Source organism: Hemitrygon akajei, unplaced genomic scaffold (genome assembly GCF_048418815.1).
Source record: "Hemitrygon akajei unplaced genomic scaffold, sHemAka1.3 Scf000059, whole genome shotgun sequence".
Taxonomy (NCBI): domain Eukaryota; kingdom Metazoa; phylum Chordata; class Chondrichthyes; order Myliobatiformes; family Dasyatidae; genus Hemitrygon; species Hemitrygon akajei.
The window spans coordinates 3,935,558-3,956,594 of NW_027331945.1; the positions used below are offsets into that span (position 1 = coordinate 3,935,558).

General features: G+C 44.6%; 1 protein-coding gene and 1 long non-coding RNA gene across 2 annotated transcripts in view; both read left to right on the forward strand.

The window, feature by feature from the left end:
- Positions 1-21,037, forward strand: part of LOC140721680 (uncharacterized) — a 268,559-nt gene that overhangs the window by 204,671 nt on the left and 42,851 nt on the right. The window lies entirely within an intron of this gene.
- On the forward strand, positions 557-13,073 carry LOC140721663 (uncharacterized). The gene is made up of 3 exons (XR_012097424.1): positions 557-623; positions 8,364-8,460; positions 12,868-13,073. It is a non-coding gene; the product is annotated as an uncharacterized lncRNA (long non-coding RNA).

Consider the following 21,037-nt stretch of genomic DNA (forward strand, 5'->3'; position numbering starts at 1 on the left):
ACTGGGAACAAACTTTAATGTATCTGCACCATAATGAGCGGGTCCCCACCACAAGTAGGGGCAGAGAATTCCAGAGATTCAGTCAGTACTCCTTTGAGAGAAGAGACTTCTGTACACCGCGATTTTTACTGACTGGCCCATTATTTTGTAAATACGTCTCTCCCACTATTGAAACCATCTCAGAATCTATTCTGTGAAGGACCCCTACATAACTCGGTACTTTTTGATAACTGACATCGGACAATGATTAATTAATAGCAATAACAATCGATATAAAACTGACTGGCGTCTGCCAGGCGTAACCGGAGCGTCTAGTTGCTCAAGGGGATATGGAAACCAAGTTAGAAGCGTATTGATTAGGTTTGCGGGGATGCCGAGCTGCCATCGATAAGGAACATCCCGATGTTTGTATCTATGCTGTCCAGATGCTCCAGGGTTGAGTGAAGAGCCAATGAAACCGCATCCGCTGCCGCTCAGTTGCGCCGAGAAGCAAATTGTCGCAGGTTTCATGCTGCGCATGCGCTCACCGCCGGTGGGCGGAGTTTCCTTCCGTCCTTCCGCATCTGGTGATACCTCGGTCTGGAGTTTGGGGAAAGTTTTCGATAGAGGCTCCCAGCTCACCGGTGAGTATTTGCGCCTGTCGCGGAGTGTTGCTGGTCTGATATCGGGCGGGATCCCCAGTTAAATTTACCGATCAGAAAGAGAACTTTAAACCGGAGAAATTGTACTTTCCGACCGCAGCTCCACTTGTATGAGTTTTTGCCCTCTTGGCTCGTTCAGACACGACAATAAGACACAGATCCGACACTGTCTCTCATTATGTACAGCCTGTGATTCCTGATTCTTCCTCTTTTGACCATTACCGCCGCCCATTGCAATGGGAAGATAACAGGAGCCAGATCCCGCCCCCCAAGCTTACTGTAATTTAAAAAGTTCACCAGGGGCCCATCACTTAACCGTCCCTGAATATCCTGCAAACAAGCTATCCCAGACCTACCCCATAAGATAGAGGAGCAGAATTAGGCTGTTTGGCCCATTGAGACTGCTCCGCCATCACATCATAGCTGATCTAATTTTCCTTCTCCCCATATCTCTTCATGCCCAGACTGATCAAGAATCTATCAAACTCTGCCTTAAATACACATTCAGCCTTGGCCTCCACAGCTGCCTGTGGCAAAGCATTCCACTGATGCATCACTCTCTGGCTGAAGAAATTCAGCCTATCTCTGCACTGAAAGGACGCCCCTCCATTCTGAGGCTGTGTCCTCTGGTCCTAGACCCTCTCAAAAAACGGTATCGAGGACTAAATCAGTGCTCAATGTCACTGGCATATGTTGTGAAACTTGATGTGTTGTGTTAAAATCGCTGACATTTTCTAAAGCCTGGTAACATCCAGGATTGCATAAAACTCCTGATGAAATATGGCAGCTGTCATGCTGTTTGTAGTTGTATCCATGTGTTAGGCAAACTGAAACTTGAAGCTGCTCGCACACCCGTCCACTGCTCTTCCCTCTACTTCCCCTTCCTGAAATCCACAGTCAATTCCTTGGTCTGACCGATTTCAGTGCAGGCTTGTTGTTTTGGTACCGTTCAACCAGCTGATCTATCTCACAGCTGTACCCCACCTTATCACCATCTGAAATTCTGCTGACAATAGCTGTGTCATTGGCAAACCTCTAGTTGTCCTTTGAGCTGTGCCTAGCCACACAGTCATGGGTGGAGAGACAGTAGAGCAGTGGGCCAAGCACGAATCCTTGAGGTGCACGCTTGTTGACTGTCCGGACGGAGCAGAAGCTGTTTCTGATCCACACAGACTGTGGTCTACCGGTGAGGAAGTTAACAATCCAGTTTCAGAGAGAGGAACAGGGGCTCGGGTTTCCAGAACTTGTCGATTAGTACTGAGTGTATGTTTGTGTTGGATGTGAAGTGCAATCATTAGAAAGCAGTCTGATGTAAGGTTGACTCTGGTAGTCCCTTCAGGCCAACATCTCCCTCAACTTGATCCAAAGATGTGAATCTAAGGATCACTATCCTCCACTCATTCTGTTGACTACACATGGACACCCAGCAGCTGTGCTATGATCACATTATATACAGATAGAGGTAAAATGTACTTCAGAGGACACTGTTTCCAGCCCTTGGAAGACTCGAGCCTGCTGTTCATATGTAATGTGACATATGGCAAGAAAGACTTGATTAAACACAGGCAGAATAGACAACAATTCTCATTGGTACGGAACCCACACGTGTTTTCATGACACTTGACAACAATGTGAATCCTTTTCAAAGGGCAGGTTACATTATTCCCATTGCTGAATGTGGAATTCCGTAGCAACATGAAACCTCCTTTTACCATCACCATCTGTACCCATTGCACTGTTGGTTAGTGTAAGACTTGTAGTGTGACATAAGGGTACCTTGTCTTCAAGCCATTCTTTTATCTGCCCTCCTGATACCTAGTTTGGTGCTTGAAGTGGATCAAATTGTAATAAATTTGAGCCAATCATGGCTATTAACCAAGTAGACTATGTGGCACAATTCTCAGTCTTATGTGTTTCCTTCGTAGTTGAGTCTGGTTTGTTCTATCTTGAAGGGGCTTCACTGCATCCAGAGTTAGCTGGGATACATCACAAACAATCTGATTAGTCTGGTACTGATCGCGATAACCTTCTACAGTAATATCCTGTATTTTCTACCGAAGGGACTGTATCTAGCTTTCTAATTGTGTTATATTTAAGGTATTGACATTGAGAACCCCTGAGGCAGAACCTGCTCCCACTAATTCTAATAGTCCCCCTTTCCTTCTATCTTTGACAGGTTTAAACTCTCTCCTGCTTTGTTGCCTTCCAAGAAGGTGAATAAATAGCTGTCTCATTGTAGGCGAGCACCAACTTTTTAGGTTTGATTTAAAAACTAACTGCAGGTGCTGGTATCCTGATACCAAAGTGACAAATTTGCTCGCATCTTCGAACACTAATCCCAATCCCTTGGTGTTACCCTGGACTTTGGTATCATTTCAGTTCCCTCAGGGTGTGGAATGGCCAGTTTTCTGGTACTTTTGAAAAATCTGAATTGTCCTGGGCCCTGAAAGAATCATTTATCCATGCCCTTTAATGTCCTTTCCATCTACTAACTTGGTGTGCGATGTCCTCCTGTGAATATTTTATAACCACTGAAACAACATTCAAAAACTGCTTGGTGTGACTGATGTGCCTCTTGTGCAAGTCACTGTCCGGCTCAATGTTCACATGAGCCTGGTCCCACTATACTGTACCCTTACCATGACCATCGTTACCTGAAAGCTGTTCAATAATTTGGCCTAAAAGCTGATAATTATTATTCACTCTGTGATACTTCATCTCCAGAACTTTATTTCAGAACTGTACATTTGCAGCTTCTGGAAAATGGAAGGTTTTTGTCCACGCCCGTCACACCATTCTTCCCAGCATAGTGCAGATATGAATCATCTTTCTCCTTTGGCCGCTGGATAAGTGTGTATGTTAAGATGGTGAGAGAATTAATGTCAAACTGTTTTGTAAACCAGCCTAATACTTAAATTGGTAATTTGCATGACAAATACTACGATTGCATCATAACTATTTTTAGAGGAAATTCAAATGCAAAAATCATTATGTCTAAAGTCTTGAGCAACATATTTTATGTTCTGTAAAAAGAAGGCAGTCTTGTGATTAAAAACAACTTCCAGGATTGCTCCCCAAATATTCCAATCTTCCAAAATGTTAACTTAAAATTCCTAATTTAACTGTCTACCCATGAGCAATTTCCCTCTGATAGTATATATGGATCTTTAAGGACAGTGTAGCCCAGACCATCTCCGCACACTAGTGTTTCCAGTGGCAGGAGGTTGGTTCACCCCTCTGCACCGACAGTTTCCCGGTCACTGAGACCGGAGCCCAGGAGGGTGGCAGCAGCTGGGAATTCATTTAATTTACACGCTTGTGTGATATGGCATTCCATGAAATACACAGCTGCCAGTGTATTATTTAATTACTTTTTATTTCATTATCACCAATATAGGGAGGGTACATTACAATGCAATTTATTGTTACCTGCACTGTGGTCAAGAGCAGATCTGGCAAACTCCATAGTTACTGTTCCATCATCATCCTCATACAGTGAGCATAATATATGTAAGCACAATGATGTGACCATTTCATGCTCCATTGGTGTATGGTGGGTCGACTTGACTGGCAAACTACAGTTTGTACAGCTTGAGCACTCTGTGTTAGACATGGCTATGAGCAGCACTGTTCCCCACAGGGGACTACATTGGATCCCTTTCTGTTTACCCTGTACCTAGCTCGGACTTTAGATACAACACTGAGCCATGTCATCTGCAGAAGTTCTCTGATACCTCAGCAATGGTGGATAAAGGGAGGATGGGAGGATGAGTACAGTGACTTTGTCAAATGTTGCAAGCTGAATCATCTGCAGCTCACATCAGTAAAACAAAGGAGATGGTGATGGACTTTAGGAAGACTAAGCCTGCACTGCTCCCTGTTACTGTTGATGGTGAGGATGTGGATGTGGTGAGGATCTACCAGTACTTGGGGGTGCACCTGGTGACTGGCTTGTGTGTGGCACCAACACAGAGGCTGTGTACGAGGAGGGCAAGAGACACCTCTGCTTCCTCTGGAGGCTGAGGTCCTTTGTGGTAGGCAGGTCCCTCCTTCTACCAGTCTGTTGTTGCCAGCACAGTTTTCTATGTGGTGATGTGCTGAGGCAATGGCATCAAACAGGCTCCATAAACGGATTAGAAAGTCTGGCTCTGTTATATGAGTCAGAGTGGACAAACTGGAGGCTGAATTAGAATAAAGGCTGCTACGGAAAATCCTGACAATTCTGGACAATGTTTCTCATTCCCTCATGCTACCTTAGCTGAACAGAGGAGCAGTTTTAGTGATATACTAAGGAAGGCAACTGCACTGCTCTGAAGGGCGTGTTATGAAGTCATTCTACCCCTCAGCCATTACGTTCTCTATAGCTCGGGAAGTGATACCCCCTTCAGTTAGATAGTTTGAGGTGACATTTTTTGTTCTTTCTTACTTCTCTTCTAATATTTATATATTTGTGCATTTATAATGCTTCAGTGACACTGTAAATTTCCTTTGGGATCAATAAGTATTGATCTATCTGTCTTAGTGTCAGGTCCACATTTCTTGTTGTTTACAATAACAATGGACTTGCAAAAGAACTAAACCAGGAAAGTCAAATGTATTCCATCACACACCTGAAATGTTTGATTTGTGATTTGTAAGACCAGCAGGATTGGATGTCTGATGTAACAGGGTTTATTTGACTCAAAGTCAAGTCAAGTCAAGTCAACTTCTATTGTCATTTCGACCATAACTGCTGGTACAGTGCATAGTAAAAATGAGACAACATTTTTCAGGACCATGGTTTACATGACACAAAAAACTAGACTGAACTACATAATAATAAAAAAACACAGAGAAAGCTACACTAGACTACAGACCAACACTGGACTGCATAAAGTGCACAAAAACAGTGCAGGCATTACAATAAATAATAAACAGGACAGTAGGGCAAGGCTTCGGGTATTGTGGAGTCTGATAGCTTGGGGGAAGAAACTGTTATATTGTCCGGTCGTGAGAGCGCGACTTGACTGGCAAACTACAGGAGGGAGAAGAGATTGTATGAGGGGTGCATTGGGTTCTTCATAATGCTGTTTGCTTTGCGGATGCAGCGTGTAGTGTAAATGTCCGTGATGGCGGGAAGAGAGACCCCGATGATCTTCTCAGCTGACCTCACTATCCGCTGCAGGGTCTTGTGATCGGAGATGGTGCAATTTCCAAACCAGGCAGCGATGCATCTGCTCAGGACGCTCTCAATACAACCCCTGTAGAAAGTGATGAGGATGGGGGTGGGAGATGGACTTTCCTCAGCCTTCGCAAAAAGTAGAGACACTGCTGGGCTTTCTTTGATATGGATCTGGTGTTGAGGGACCAGGTGAGATTCTCCATCAGGTGAACACCAAGAAATTTGGTGCTCTTTATGATCTCTACCGAGGAGCTGTCGATTTTCAGCCGGGAGTGGTCACTCCGTGCCCTCCTGAAGTCAACGACCATTTCTTTTGTTTTGTTCACATTAAGAGACAGGTTGTTGGCTCTGCACCAGTCTGTTAGCCACTGCACCTCCTCTCTGTAAGCTGACTCGTCGTTCTTGCTGATGAGACCCACCACGGTTGTGTCATCGGCGAACTCGATGATATGGTTTGAACTGTGTGTTGCAGCACAGTCGTGGGTCAGCAGAGTTTCTGAGGGATGATTGTGTTGAATGCTGAACTAAAGACTATGAACAGCATCCGAACATATGTGTCTTTTTTGTCCAGGTGGGTTAGGGCTAGGTGGAGGGTGGTGGCAATGGCGTCATCTGTTGAGTGGTTGGGACCATATGCAAACTGCAGGGGGTCCAGTGAGGGGGGCAGCAGGGTCTTGATATGCCTCATGATGAGCCTCTCGAAACACTTCATGATGATGGATGTAAGTGCAACGGGTTGGTAATCATTTAGGCAGGACACTGAAAACTTCTTCAGCACGGGGACGATGGTAGCGGCCTTGAGGCAGGTTGGAAGGGTGGCGCTGCTCAGGGAGATGTCAGTGAGAACATCTGCTAGCTGGTCTGCACATCCTCTGAGTACTCTACCAGGGATGTTGTCTGGTCCAGCAGCCTTCCGTGGGTTGAACCTGCACAAGGTCACGGAGAGAGACAGCACCTGATCATTTGTAGGAGGGGTGGCCTTCCTCGCCGCCACATCATTTTCCACCTGAAACCGGGCGTAGAAGTTATTCAGCGCATTTGGGAGGGAGGTATCACCTGCACAGTCAGGTGATGTTGTCTTGTAATTGGTGATGTCCTGGATGGCCTTCCATATGCGCCACGTGTCGCCCCTGTCCTGGAAGTAACTGTGGATTAGCTGGGCATGTGCACGCTTTGCCCCTCTGATGGCTCGGGACAGTTTGGCCCTTGCTGTTGTTATAGCTGCTTTGTCGCCTGTTCTGAAGCCGGAATCGCGGGACCTCAGCAGCACACGCACCTCTGCTGTCATCCATGGCTTCTGGTTGGCACGTATAGTGATGGTCTTGGACAGAGTGACATCATCAATGCACTTGCTGATGTAGCTGGTCACAGATACCATGTACTCCTCTAAGTTGGTAGAGTCGCCATCGGTTGCAGCCTCCCTGAACATGTGCCAGTCAGTGTACTCAAAGCAGTCTTGAAGAACAGAGATGGCTCCTGCTGGCCAGGTTTTCACCTGCTTCTGAACTGGTCTGGAGCGCCTGACCAGCGGTCTGTATGCTGGGATTAGCATAACAGAGATGTGGTCTGAGTATCCGAGGTGGGGGTGGGGCTCTGCCCGGTACGCGTCGGGGATGTTTGTGTAAACCAGGTCCAATGCGTTCTCCCCCCTCGTTGCAAAGTCCACATATTGATGGAATTTGGGGAGCACTGACATATAGAAGGAGGTGAAAGGAGAATTGGTAATCCACAGCTGCAGAAATAAAGGACATCGGGAGAGGCAGGTGGCACCTAGTGCGGGTGAAAATCAGAAAAGGAAAAGAGTAATCACTTGGTGTATTTTATAGTCCCAACTGCCTACTCACCACCAAAATAGCCCACTGGAACAATGAATTGCAGATAAGTTGACAGGTTTTGGAAAGATGCAAGTATCACAGAGTCGTTGTCATTGTCGACTTCAACTTCCCTAATATTGGTTCTCACCTCCTGATTCAAAAATGTTAAATGCTCGACATCCGGGAAGGATTCCTGACATACAATTTGGATGCGCCAACTAGACGATGTACCACACTGTATCTAATATAAGGTAATGAACCTGGTTTGGTGACAAAACTCTTCACAGGTTTCCTTTTCGGAGATGCAGAACAAAACTAGGGAATTAGATTTAGGGGAAGAGGGAAAGATTTAAAATGAATATGAACAGCAATGTTCTTCATGCAGAGGCTTCTGATTATGTGGAGTGAGAAGCCACAGGAAGTGGCAGAAACAGATTATACGAGTACATGGGGGGATGTGGGCCCATCACAAGAAATTGTGACCACCGTGGTGGGCATCATCGTCAGCATGGTCTCATTGGGCCAAAGGGTTTGATTCTGTCTGGTATTGCCATGTGACTCTATCATTGGGATTCACTAGATATCACTGGACAGACACACAGACATGATGTGGGAATTGATAGTAACAGGGAACGCTTGGTCCGTAAGCCAACTGCTGCTCTGATACAGGGGATAGAGATACCATCATACTTTGCACAGTAATCATGCTCTCTCTGACTGACTGTCTGCTTGTTGTGTGTATTTCAGAGAATCACCAGCAGGTGGAGGTTCCCTGAACCGGGACAAAAGTGTCAACCAGAAGACAACAGTCAATAATCATCAGTCAGAATCATAATGGACACAGGTATGTTCACTTGGATCAGCATAATTAAACATGTCCTGAAGGTGCAAACATAGCCAAAAAGACCAATGAAAGAGTCATACACAGGCACTAATGGGAACAGAGAGAAAGAGAGAAATGCCATGTAATGGGTTCATCAGTCCTGTAAAGCGGCCTTGAGTACTGGGACAATCAAACTTGTACAGCACAGGAACATAGGACAGAAAATGGTCAAATTACTCTTCTCCCCATTGAAAGCTTTATGAGGAGAGGGATCAGGAGGTCCTGTATCAGGCGGATATAGAGGAAACCAGCATTACAACAAGGGTTCTTGTGGGTGACGTAACTGTCCAGAAAATAGACAGGATCTGTTTTACCAATAGACTGTTTCTAAAGTGATAGATTCCTCCACCATGAAATTATAAAGGCAACATTGGATGATTGCAGTTCACAAATGCGAGAGTCTAGTTTGCGCTCTGGATGGGCGTCAGTCAATTTCTCATCAATTTCCCCTGTTGTTGCCCAGAGGAGATGAGGGAATTCTCTGCATTGTGTTTTCCCTGCTCAGATGAAGGGGTTAGTGAGAGGTGGTGTCGGAACAGGAGACAGCTCATTGTAGATAAGTTGCATTTGTTGACTTTATGGGCTGTTCTGATGTGTTGCTGCACTAATGAATGAGGACCAAAGGTGAATTGGATTTGTCAAAAACATGTTTCATGTTCCTCAGTGAAATGGAACAGGACTCTGAAGGATATAAATAAAGGGTGACTTTCACAAGGAATTGGGGGGGGGGGGGGCTATCGGGGCAATAAAATGTACTTAACAAGTAGGATTAAATTGAAGCCCAGTGCATGCTATATATTTAAACGGGAAAAAGCACACATTGCACATAACAAGATATCAACCTTATGAAGATGGCAGTATGATACAGTCACGAGTTCCACAAAAAAAACATAGTCGAGCAGCAAATACGTAATTTCACAGGATCATTACCCTCCAGCTATGGAAATTGCTCCTCACCCCTGTTAAAAAACAGACACCCCTTTATTCCAAGTTGTGCCCACTGGTCCTGAAATCCCTCATTATAAAAAATATACTCTCCCCATCCAGTCTATTTCGGACTTTCAATATTCGATAGGTTTCAATGAATCCAAACTCAGGTTGGAGGAACAACACCTTATATACCGGCTGGGTAACCTCCAACCTGATGGCATGAACATTGACCTATAACTTCCCTTAATGCCGTTCTCCCCTTCTTACCCCATCCCTGACATATTTAGTTGTTTGCCTATTCTCCATCTTTCTCTGGTGCTCCCCCCCCCCTTTCTTTCTCCCGAGACCTCCCGTCCCATGATCCTTTCCCTTCTCCAACTTTGTATCACGTTCGCCAATCACCTTTCCAGCTCTTAGTTTCATCCCACCCCCTCCGGTCTTCTCCTATCATTTCATTTCCCCCTCCCCCCACTACTTTCAAATCTCTTACTATCTTTCCTTTCGGTTAGTCCTGATGAAGGGTCTCGGCCCGAAACATCGACAGCGCTTCTCCCTATAGATGCTGCCTGGCCTGCTGTGTTCCACCAGCATTTTGTGTGTGTTGTTGTTTGAATTTCCAGCATCTGCAGATTTCCTCGTGTCATGCAACAACAATCACAGTTTCCACAAATACACAAAGCAAAATCTACTTTGCAGAAATAATGGTGAAGAAGTGTTTGTTTTTGTTCATGCTGGTAGGAGGATTTAGGTGAGTAAATATGGAGAATACCGTTAATTTGACATGAATCTATCACATGCTCTGAAGACATATATATGGTGATGTTAAAAAAATGATTTTGGAAAATCAAGGTCCAAAATATCAATTAAACTGCACAGGGCTTGGTGGAAATTACACATGAAATCCAGTGTGTAGTACATCAATGTTAGGCCAGACATATGTTGAGATATTGCGCCAACCGGATAGTCATTGATCATGTATAAGAATCTGATCAGAGAGATTGATATGGTAGATAGTGAAAATTCTGGCTTACACTCCCTTTACCTAAGATCAAAACCCAGACTCTGGAAAATGCCATTACTAAGATCTGTAAACATGAGAGTGTGGAGCAGAGTGTGTGGCTCCCCCGTTTTGCTCCTCCCACGAGACGCTGAAGGCTAATCTGACCCTAGTCTCATAATCATGTTCTGATACGTATAGCATCCAAGAAGTCCAAACACTCTTCAGACTCGGCTGGAAGCACTGAATCACGGCCCCTAGGCATACCCCCTCCCCAGCCCCAACCAGCACCATATTCAGAGTTCTCTAAGATGGAGAATCCCAAATGTTCACCACCCGCTTTGAGTAAAAATACGTCCATGATTACATTTCAATTTTATGACGACTCACTCAGAACCTTTCCTCAGGTTCTGAATATCCTCCCCCATCAAATAACACTGATACAAGATCTTACATGAAACTAATAAATCCTAAGCAATGACAAATGAGTAGCAGATTTCCCGACACATGCCATTGATAATAAACCTGATTCTGATCCTGAGATGGGAAGGTGCTCAAACACCAGAGGCGCAGATGAGTGGTATGATAATAGGGTAGGATGAATTGTATTCCATAATGTACTGGTCAGGCACAGGAGTACATTCAGCCAGAGACTCATTCCACCGAGATGTAACACTGAGCATCATAGGAAGTCATTCCTGCCTGTGGAAATCAAACTTTACAACTCCTCCCTCGGAGTGTCAGACACTCTGAGCCAATAGGCTGGTCCTGGACTTATTTCCACTTGGCATGATTAACATTATTATTTAAATATTTATGGTTTTATATTGCTATATTTCTATACTATTCTTCGTTGGCGAGGCTGTAACGAAGCCCAATTTCCCTTGGGATCAATAAAGAACGTCTGTCTGTCTGTAAGCAGACTCAGCTAACAACATCACCAGGAAAATCAGGGTCTTACATGATGTGTGTGTGTGTGTGTGTGTGTGTGTGTGTGTGTGTGTGTGTGTGTGTGTGTGTGTGTGTGTGTGTGTGTGTGTGTGTGTGTGTGTGTGTGTGTGTGTGTGTGTGTGTGTGTGTGTGTGTGTGTGTGTGTGTGAGCAAATTTGATTCTCTGGACAAAGCTCGGTCCAATGAGCACTGCGGCTTCTGATGACTGAATCAAAAGATGTAGCCCAGAAACCAGGAGGTGCAGTTCTGTCTCTGAGTGTAATAGAAGGTACATTCTGTTCTGTCGATATGGCGCTTCTGACGTACCCAGTGCTTGTTCTTTGTTTCTTCATAACTGCTGGTGAGGGTTCCCGGATTGCTAGTAATCAGAGAATCAACAGAGCTGTGGGTAGATGTAGGACAGAAGATTTGTTTACAAGAGACAATCTGCATTTTGTTCTTCGTAACTTCTGCCACCTCCAACGGGATCCCACTACCAAACACATTTTTCCCTCCCCCCCCCCCCACTTTCTGCTTTTCACAGGGATCGCTCCCTACGCGACTCCCTTGTCCACTCGTCCCCCCCCGCCCCCATCCCTTCCCACCGATCTCCCTCCTGGCACTTATCCTTGTAAACGGAACAAGTGCTACACCTGCCCTTACACTTCCTCCCTCACCACCATTCAGGACCCCAGACAGTCCTTCCAGGTGAGGCGACACTTCACCTGTGAGTCGGCTGGTGTGGTATACTGTGTCCGGTGCTCCCGGTGTGGCCTTTTATATATTGGTGAGACCCGACCCAGACTGGGAGACCATTTCGCTGAACACCAACGCTCGGTCCGCCAGAGAAAGCAGGATCTCCCAGTGGCCACACATTTTAATTCCACATCCCATTCCCATTCTGATATGTCTATCCATGGCCTCCTCTATCGTCAAAATGAATCCAAACTCAGCTTGGAGGAGCAACACCTTATATATCGGCTGGGTAGCCTCCAACCTGATGGCATGAACATAGACTTCTCTAACTTCCGTTAATGCCCCTCCTCCCCTTCTTACCCCATCCCTGACATATTTAGTTGTTTGCCTGTTCTCCATCTCCCTCTGGTGCTCCACCCCTTTCTTTTTCCTGAGGCCTCCCATCCCATGATCCTTTCCCTTCTCCAGCTCTCTATCACTTTCGCTAATCACCTTTCCAGCTCTTAGCTTCATCCCACCCCATCCGGTCTTCTCCTATCATTTCGCATTTCCCCCTCCCCCACTACTTTCAAATCTCTTACTATCTTTTCTTTCGGTTAGTCCTGACGAAGGGTCTCGGCCCGAAACATCGACAACGCTTCTCCCTATAGGTGCTCTAGCCTGCTGTGTTCTACCAGCATTTTGTGTGTGTTGTTATCTGCATTTTGAGCTGTGTATAGATTTTAGATATCTTTAATTATTGAGCTGCAGTACATATATTCCTCCAGTCTCTGCACCTTTGTCACTTTACCGTCTTACGATTTCCTCTTCCTCAGGTGAGTCTCAGCATTTTACCATCAACGTAGAGCATAGTAAAGTATATACAACCATCGGTGGAGATGCATTCTTTTCAGTGTGGCCGTCGGGGAAGATCTCAAGTGGAAGCTGGTCTTTTAACGGGAAAACTGTCTGTCAGTGGATCGATCAACTCGTGTCTATTGATAATGCTTATACATCGCGAGCGGAACTATTCACCTCCAACGGATCGCTACTGCTGAAGTTGGTGAACAAGTCAGACAGTGGGGTGTACCGTGTGAGCATAGTTCCAATCCGTGGCCCAAAAACCTTAGCGACCGTCACTCTCGAAGTCACTGGTAAGTGAGACGTTGGTCTTGTTCACTCATTTATTGAAGGATTGCTATTTTTTATTTGTTTTATCTTTACTTTTGAACTTACTTTGTTACAGTGAAATTCACTAACGTCTTGAAAGTTTATCTTTTGTTAATCGGGAAATGTTAACCAATGCATAGGAGAACTCTGCCCTACTTTTGCTATGGGATCTTGCCGGTTAGACGTCGGCTTGATGGACAAAATAAGATCATGTTGGCCTGTGCGTGTGGAACCCAAGGCCGTGTGACCCTAGCTCAACCTAACTTTCACATCTGGCATGATTACGCTAGTTTACTTTAAAAAAGAACTACTCTTCGATACAGCTCTTATTACAATTTTTCACTCTTTACCGTTTACTATTCAAACTGGATTATCTCATTCCGCGTTTTGAATCACATTAACTCTTTAGCGTGTGTTTGTGGTATTGTGTTGATATTGCCTTGTGGCCAGTTTAACCCCTGCACGTCAGCTGAAGTGTCCTGTGACGCCCCGGAACACACTGCCCACAATGTCACCACTCTGGAACACTGACAGGTTCTTTCAAACTAGATATATAATGCAGAAGTTCAGAATCAGAAGATAATCCCACATTGAAATATAAAACGATTAATAGGAAAACAGAGGTTGTGAAAGAATGCGTTCCTTGGAGGTGAAAAGAATGTGTTTTGGCCACCTGATGAAATGATAAACCTGATCAAATGTCACGTGTGTAATGGCTCAGTTGTTTCTGTTGTTGCTGGCAAGGATGGAGTTCAGGTGAAGGATGCCCATTAGCTTTTAGTACGAAGCAACTTCCAGAAAATCTATTCAACCACGCTATTTGTCCTGAAAATAAATCTCATGATGCAGCCAGTGCTGTGTAACCTGAGCATTCAGATTCTGCTCAGCCATCTCAAATAACCACAGAGGAAATTGCGATATATTTCTCTGGTGACGAAAAGACAAAATAATGTGGATGGCATAACTCTGAATTTAAAAAGACAAATTACCAGAAACATCAGCCAACTATGCAGAAACTATGGAGAGAAAAATGTAACACAATAGGCATTCAGATGGATGACGTTTCCTCAGATGCTTTTCTGCGAGATCAGTAATGTTTCAGCAAACCATGGGCTCCTGTTCTGCCCTGGATCAGTGCTCCCAGATTCTCTGGAATGGGAAAATGTACGTCCTGTCGCAACTTGATCACAGCCCTGCCTCATCAACAGGCAAGGTGTTTTTGGTCTAAAGTCTCCTATGTGAGCCTAGAAACTATTAGATTATCAGTGTATGTTAAGGATTGAATACAGACAACACTATACTTTGAAAAATCTACAAGACAGCTTTTGGGTTGTTAATATAAATATTTGCATCCTGTTAATACCCATTTAGGGTCACAGTTTTTACAAATGTGGAAACACAACAATACCAGCATTAGTTACCAACATCCACTCGTGTTCAAAAGCTGTACACGGATTTCATTGTTGCTTTGCATTGTTTCATTGAATTTTGTTATTGTGTGAGGAAATTTGCAAAGTTCAATATTATGGGTTATGCTTGTAGAAACGAAGTCAGACATTTACGCCAGTTTCTCTCTTTATCAGCAGAGAAGTATACTATATATTGATAGAGTCATACAACACGGAAACTCGCAATATCTATTCCATCTAGGACTTTTGGACTTTTGATTTGTGTGTGTTCAATGAGATGTCCTCTCAGTTTTCTAAACTGTTGTGACTACATACCCAGAGGCATCAGACATTCTCCACCCTCTTCAGTCCTGGAATATTTATTGTGAAGAACAATCCCTATGTTTTTTTTCAGCTGTGCAGCCCAACAATTACTCTGAGCTGAAAAAGGCTGAAAATATGTGCAGTGTTTTAAATTAACATTATTCAGTATGAAAAAAAATTCTAACTGTGTGGTAACAAAGGCTGTGTGTGCAGGAACATTTCAGCTACTGCCTGGATGCCCATCTGCACAGCTCAGAGGGAACCATACTTGTTAACCTCCTCTGGATCCTCTCCAAACACGAGACAGAATTTCTCACAAGTGGAGCACAAAACTGCTCACAGTACCTGTACTCCAAGTACTGTCTGACCAATACTAAAGCCTCTGCATTACTTAATGGGCTATTACAAGACTCTTTGTTATAATAAAGAGGCAGAATTAGGTGACTTTGCCCACAGAGTCTGCTCCGTCCTTTCATCATCTAATTTGATCCAGTTTGCCAAATTATCCAGTTTAGTATTATGAATAAAGTGGATGAGATTAGAGCGTGAATCAGCACTTGGAGCTGTGATGTTGTGGTCATTACAGAGGCTTTGATGGTGCAGGGGCAGGAATGGCTACTTCAAGTGCCAGCTTTAGATGTTTCAGAAAGGACAGGGAGGGAGGCAACAAAGATGGTGGCGTGTCACTGTTGATCATAGATTGTGTCACTGCTGCAGAAAAGGAGGAAGTCTTGGAGGGGTTGTCTGTGGGTGGAAGTTAGGAATAGGAAGGGGTCAATAACTCTACTGGATTTTTTTAATAGACCACCCAATAGTAACAGGGTATCAAGGAGCAGATAGGGAGACAGATTCTGGAAAGGAATAATAATGACAGGGTTGGCATCTCCCTAGAGTGAGCAATTTAGATGGCACAGAGTTTGTTAGGTGTGTTCAGGAAGGTTTCTTGACACAATATGTAAATAAGCCTACAAAAGGAGAGACTGTACTTGACCTAGCATTGGGAAATGAACCTGATCAGGTGTCAGGTCTCTCAGTGGGAGAGCATTTTGGAGATAGTGATCACGATTCTATCTCCTTTACCATAGCATTGGAGAGGGATAGGAACAGACAAGTTAGGGAAACGCTTAACTGGAGTAAGGGGAAGTATGAGTCTATCAGACAGGAATATGGAAGCATAAATGGGAAACAGATGTTCTCAGGGAAAAGTACGGAAGAAATGTGGCAAATATTCAGGGGATATTTGCGTGGGGTTCTGCGTACATTCCAATGAGACATCAAAAGGATGGTAAGGTACTGGAACCATGGTGTACAAAGGCTGTCGTAAATCCAGTCAAGAAGAATTCCAAATGAAGCCCAAATGAAGAGAGTATCTCGGAGAAGTGAGATTCATTGACAGACCCAGTATTTATTGGCCATAATTGAACTGGATGTGCGGGTGGTTTGGGAGTAGGACTCTGGGGATCTGGTCCTTCTGGTAAACTAATATCCAGAGCATTGTTCTGTCAGTTTTAAAAGATCGGGAGAAAATCCATGTTTTGCAGCTAAAGGTAGTTGAACACCAAGATTCGAGACAAGATTGGTTTGCTGCGTAAGGTGACAGCAGAGGAGATGAGAAATATTCAAGTTAGTATCTACATTATCCTTTTTATATTCACAGCTACAGAATCTGCAATCCCTGATTTCCTAGCACGGTGGGATGAACATCTACTGTACCAACTAACAAAGTTCTACAGGGACAGACTGAAGCAAGCAATTGAAGAAAGAGTTGAAAGACTGGGTTGGATGTTGACAAAGGAGGGATGTTTCAGTGCACGAGAAAATGAGGCGAGTATTTAATGTATTGTGACATAACATATTAGAGGGAACAGTGATAATCACCTGCATGTTCTACAATTTCAACGTGACTCTGGAAATTATATCTCTGGCTTGTCTGCAGCAGACCTGTTTTCAGCTGTAAAAGCCTGTTAAGGTGGGGAGCCCTGGGAACTGGAGGTTCGGTGTACCCTTTCCCTCTCACACCTGCTGTATTTATCGGTGTGGTATAAGAGCAGGGACTCCGTATCTGGATTGTTGATCAGGTATTCAGTCTAAAATTAACTTCACATCTTATCAGGGTCATTGGTCAAATTCTACTGAGCTCATTAACCCAAGATAAAAATTCAACTGGGCCCGCTGGCTTCACTGCACATACTGAAGGTGGGAAAGCATCCAGCTACCATGTCCCTGTCTCCATTTGAATTTCAAACAATGGGTGGCTGTCCTTTCATTGAGTTATAGAAACTGCCTGCTCCCAACGGCCATAAACTTCTGCACCCCTACCATTCACGTATCTATCCAAAATTCTCATAGCCGTTGAAATTGAACATGCTTGCATCACGCGCTGGTAGTTCATTCCACTCTCTCGACCCTCTGATTGGTTTCCCTCAGGTTCCCCTTAAAGTTTTCACTTTACACCCTTAATCGATTACCGCTTGTTGTAGCAAAACCCAGTCTCAGCGGAAAAATCCTGCTTGCAGTTTCCCAATCTATACACCTCATAATTTTACATACCCCTATCAAATTTCCATGCAACGAATAAAGTCTTAACCAATTCAATCTTTTCTTATAACTCAGGTCCTCCAGTCCCATCAACAACTTTGTTAAATTTTCTCAGTACTTATTCAACCTAATATTCTTCTTTTCCCGAGGTTGGTGAGCATGACTGTGCACAAAATTCTCAATTCAGTCTCACCAATGTCTTATGCAGGTTCGACATAACATTTCTGCTCCTGCACTCAGTATTTTCATTTCTCAACGCTACTGTGACAAAACCAGTCTTTAGGATCCTATCATAATCTGCTGCCCCATTCACTGAATTATGAAAATGTGCTTCTGATTACCTTTGTTCTACTGCATTCTTTCATTTCCCAAACATTCACTGTGCAAGATCTACCCTGTATGGTTCTACCTTGCTGCAACACTTGGCACGTGTCTGTATTGAATTCCATCTGCTATTTTTCCGCCCATTTTCCAGCTGGTCAAGCTGTAAGCCACGATAGCCTTCCTCTTTGTTTACTACACTTCGAGTTTTGGTGTCATCCGTAAATTTGCTGATCCAATTAACCTTCTTGTTATCCAGATTATTGATATAGATGATAAAGGTCCAGCACCGATCCCTGCAGCACTCCAGTAATTACAGGCCTACAGTCAGAGTCTCAATTAGCTACTACAGTTCTTTAGCTTTTTCTACGAAGGCAATACTGATTCCAATTGTCTACCTTATCCTGAATGCTGAGCAACTGAACTTATTGTGTCATAACCAAGGATTGGCATGCAGCGGATTTTGCCATTGCGTTCATGGGAATGCAAGTGTCAGGTCATTATTACTTCATTGTGACGGCATTTAACTCCATTATTTTCATCATAGTACTTGCTGAGACCTGAGCAAAGCACACCAACGTTTCGATGCCTGCTTGCATTCAGCCTTGCGTCAGCGGTTGGACTGTCCAGTAAACTGACCCTGCAGATTAGCGGTATTCATTTTATTTTCAATTATTCATTTTATCCAGGTTGTTGGTTTCGTTTTCCATTTGAGAGATTTAGTTAACAGCCCTGTTTGGCCTAGCATTTATTGATTTCCTTTCCCTCTAACTCTGTTCACATTAAAGTCTGAGAACTATTGACCAGTTTTAGTGTCTCTCTCTCCGCTCCTGTGTCATATCCGAAGATACTGACAGCAAGTCTGAATACACAGAGATGGACCCAGCAGAGAGACACACCCGCTGACCTTGCCCCTGATATTGCTTGATCAGGTAGGGGACGAGCTAATGGCAATTGAATCTGTTCTGATTGAAGTTACAGAAGCAATGAGGGAGATAATCTCCTGCCGACAAGTAAGACTCATATGTAGGGACAGGTATCATCCCTCACCGCAACTGCACATGAGCTTACCACAGACAATCAGAGTCAGTTGCCTGCGATTTCCAGTTTCATGGACTACGTCCACAAACACACTGCGGACAGCCAGCATCATCTGCCAGCCATTAGCGTTCTCGGCAATTCAGCACCTCAGTCTGCGTCAGTCTCACTCTCAGCATCTCACAGGTCTTTTTTTTCTGCTGCCCCTATAATATCTGCTACTAATATTCCCGCCGTTGGACCTGAACCATGTCTGAACAGGAGCTGTATTCCTCCACCAGGAAGATCCTGATGGTTGTAGGTATTTTATTACCCAGTGTCAGCTGACATTCAAGCCCAGATTGCTAGTTTTGTTGATAAGCACGAAAACCTGCGTACATGGGTCAAACTCCCAGATGGACCTCAACTCAGCCTGTAGTACACTTTACGGTAGCAAGGATACACCGCAGCCCAGTCGTTCCGACATTTCATTGCAGAGTGAAGGATGGTTTTGCAGCATGGGCTAAGGAGGCTGCCCACTGACTCTTGGACCTGCACCAAGGTAAAGGGACGGTGAGAGCCTGTGCTGTCAAATTCTGCATTCTTACAGGTGAGACGGGTTAGAATGAGTGATCTCACATCACTGTTTTCCAGCGTGGACAGAACACAGGGGTTCCGAATGGACACGGAGGATGCTCTCTGATCACCGTCCTTCACCGCACACCCACTTCCGGAATTTCGGGTCTATCGTGGCTCACAAAAATGCATTCACCAGGCACATCACAGGGATTCATAGCCATTGTGGGCATTGGAGCTGTCCTATTTCAGTGCTCTCTTGCGTATAGCCAGCTCCACCCTTGTGTATTTCTTTTTTGTCGCTTGACTCTGGCTCAGAGAAACTCCGATGTTGAAACCAGGAACCTCTTGGCTGTCAGGGAGTAATGGTGACACTGCCTGGAGGGGGCAGAACGTCCTTTCCTGGTCTGCACAGATCGCAAGGATCTCTCCTAAATTTAGGATGCAAAGTAACTCATCTATCTTCAAGGCCAGTGGACTCTCTTCTTCCCACAGTCAATTCCATCCTCACCTAGACTCCCGGTGTTGCGGAAAAGTCTCAGGAGCAGCACACAATAAATCAGGCCGACTCGGTGAATTGTTTCAGACGAAAGGACTTTCTTACATGATATCGTGGAGAGCCTCTGTACCTAAAAGCGGTGCTTTGGGGGTAACATAGACACAATGTACGTAAATAAAAGCACTTAACAATAACATTGCTTGACTGTGAACGTAGGACTAGATTTCGACAAACAATGTGACTTTGAACGTAGGACTAGATTTTCAACAAACAAGAATATTAAGTAAATGCGGCGCCACAACATTCTTCTTTAGACTTTAGCAAGGACTTTAGCTAAATTTTAAGAGCATTCTCAAGCAATTTGGTTAACCCCTACATATCCAAACGGTCTTAAATTCTTCCACACCCGGCAGTTCCACGGATCTGAGGACAATTCCAATACAGAGCCCATACTTTGTCGCTCATGTAATGCTCCAATGGTGATCTGAGGGATGGAAGTGGAGATGAGGGCCGCCCAACTGTCGGACCCAGACCGGGGTGACTGAACGTTCTCACGGCTTTTGTCCCTGATGCAAAGTGCCTACCGAGTTTAAAGCAGGGCACACAACTCATCCGGCTGGGGATCCAGCAATGCACCGGACCCAGGAGTTTATAAAGAGAGAATTGCAGTGGCCATCTATGTCCCAGGACAGGCAGTACTGTTGTCATCAAGGGAGCCACAAAATAGCAACAAGCTACATGGGACTGCTTGAATCAGAAAAGGCAGGCAGCAATGTTTCGTATAGGGTATGTCTACCAGCATCACCGAAGATTCATCGAGTATTCCATGGCTCCCAGCTTAAACCGTTTACTACCTCTTCCATGGGCACAGTCACCTCACTTCTCCCTTCTTGCTGGTTGGTAGATGGTTCTCTGATCTATGCTGTACCTCCTGGTATCTCGCCCGGTACGTGGTAAAATTCAGTACATTGTGGACTGGGAAGGGTATGGTCCAGAAGAACGCACTTGGATCCCAGCAAAGAACATCATGGACAAGTCACTCATCCACGACTTCCAGCGCACACAAGTCTGCTGTGCCTCAGGAGCCAAGTGAAATGGTTCCTGTTACAATCGCAGATTTGGCAGCTGAGCAAACACAGCAATTGTGCTCGTGAATATGCATGTGTCAGCTAA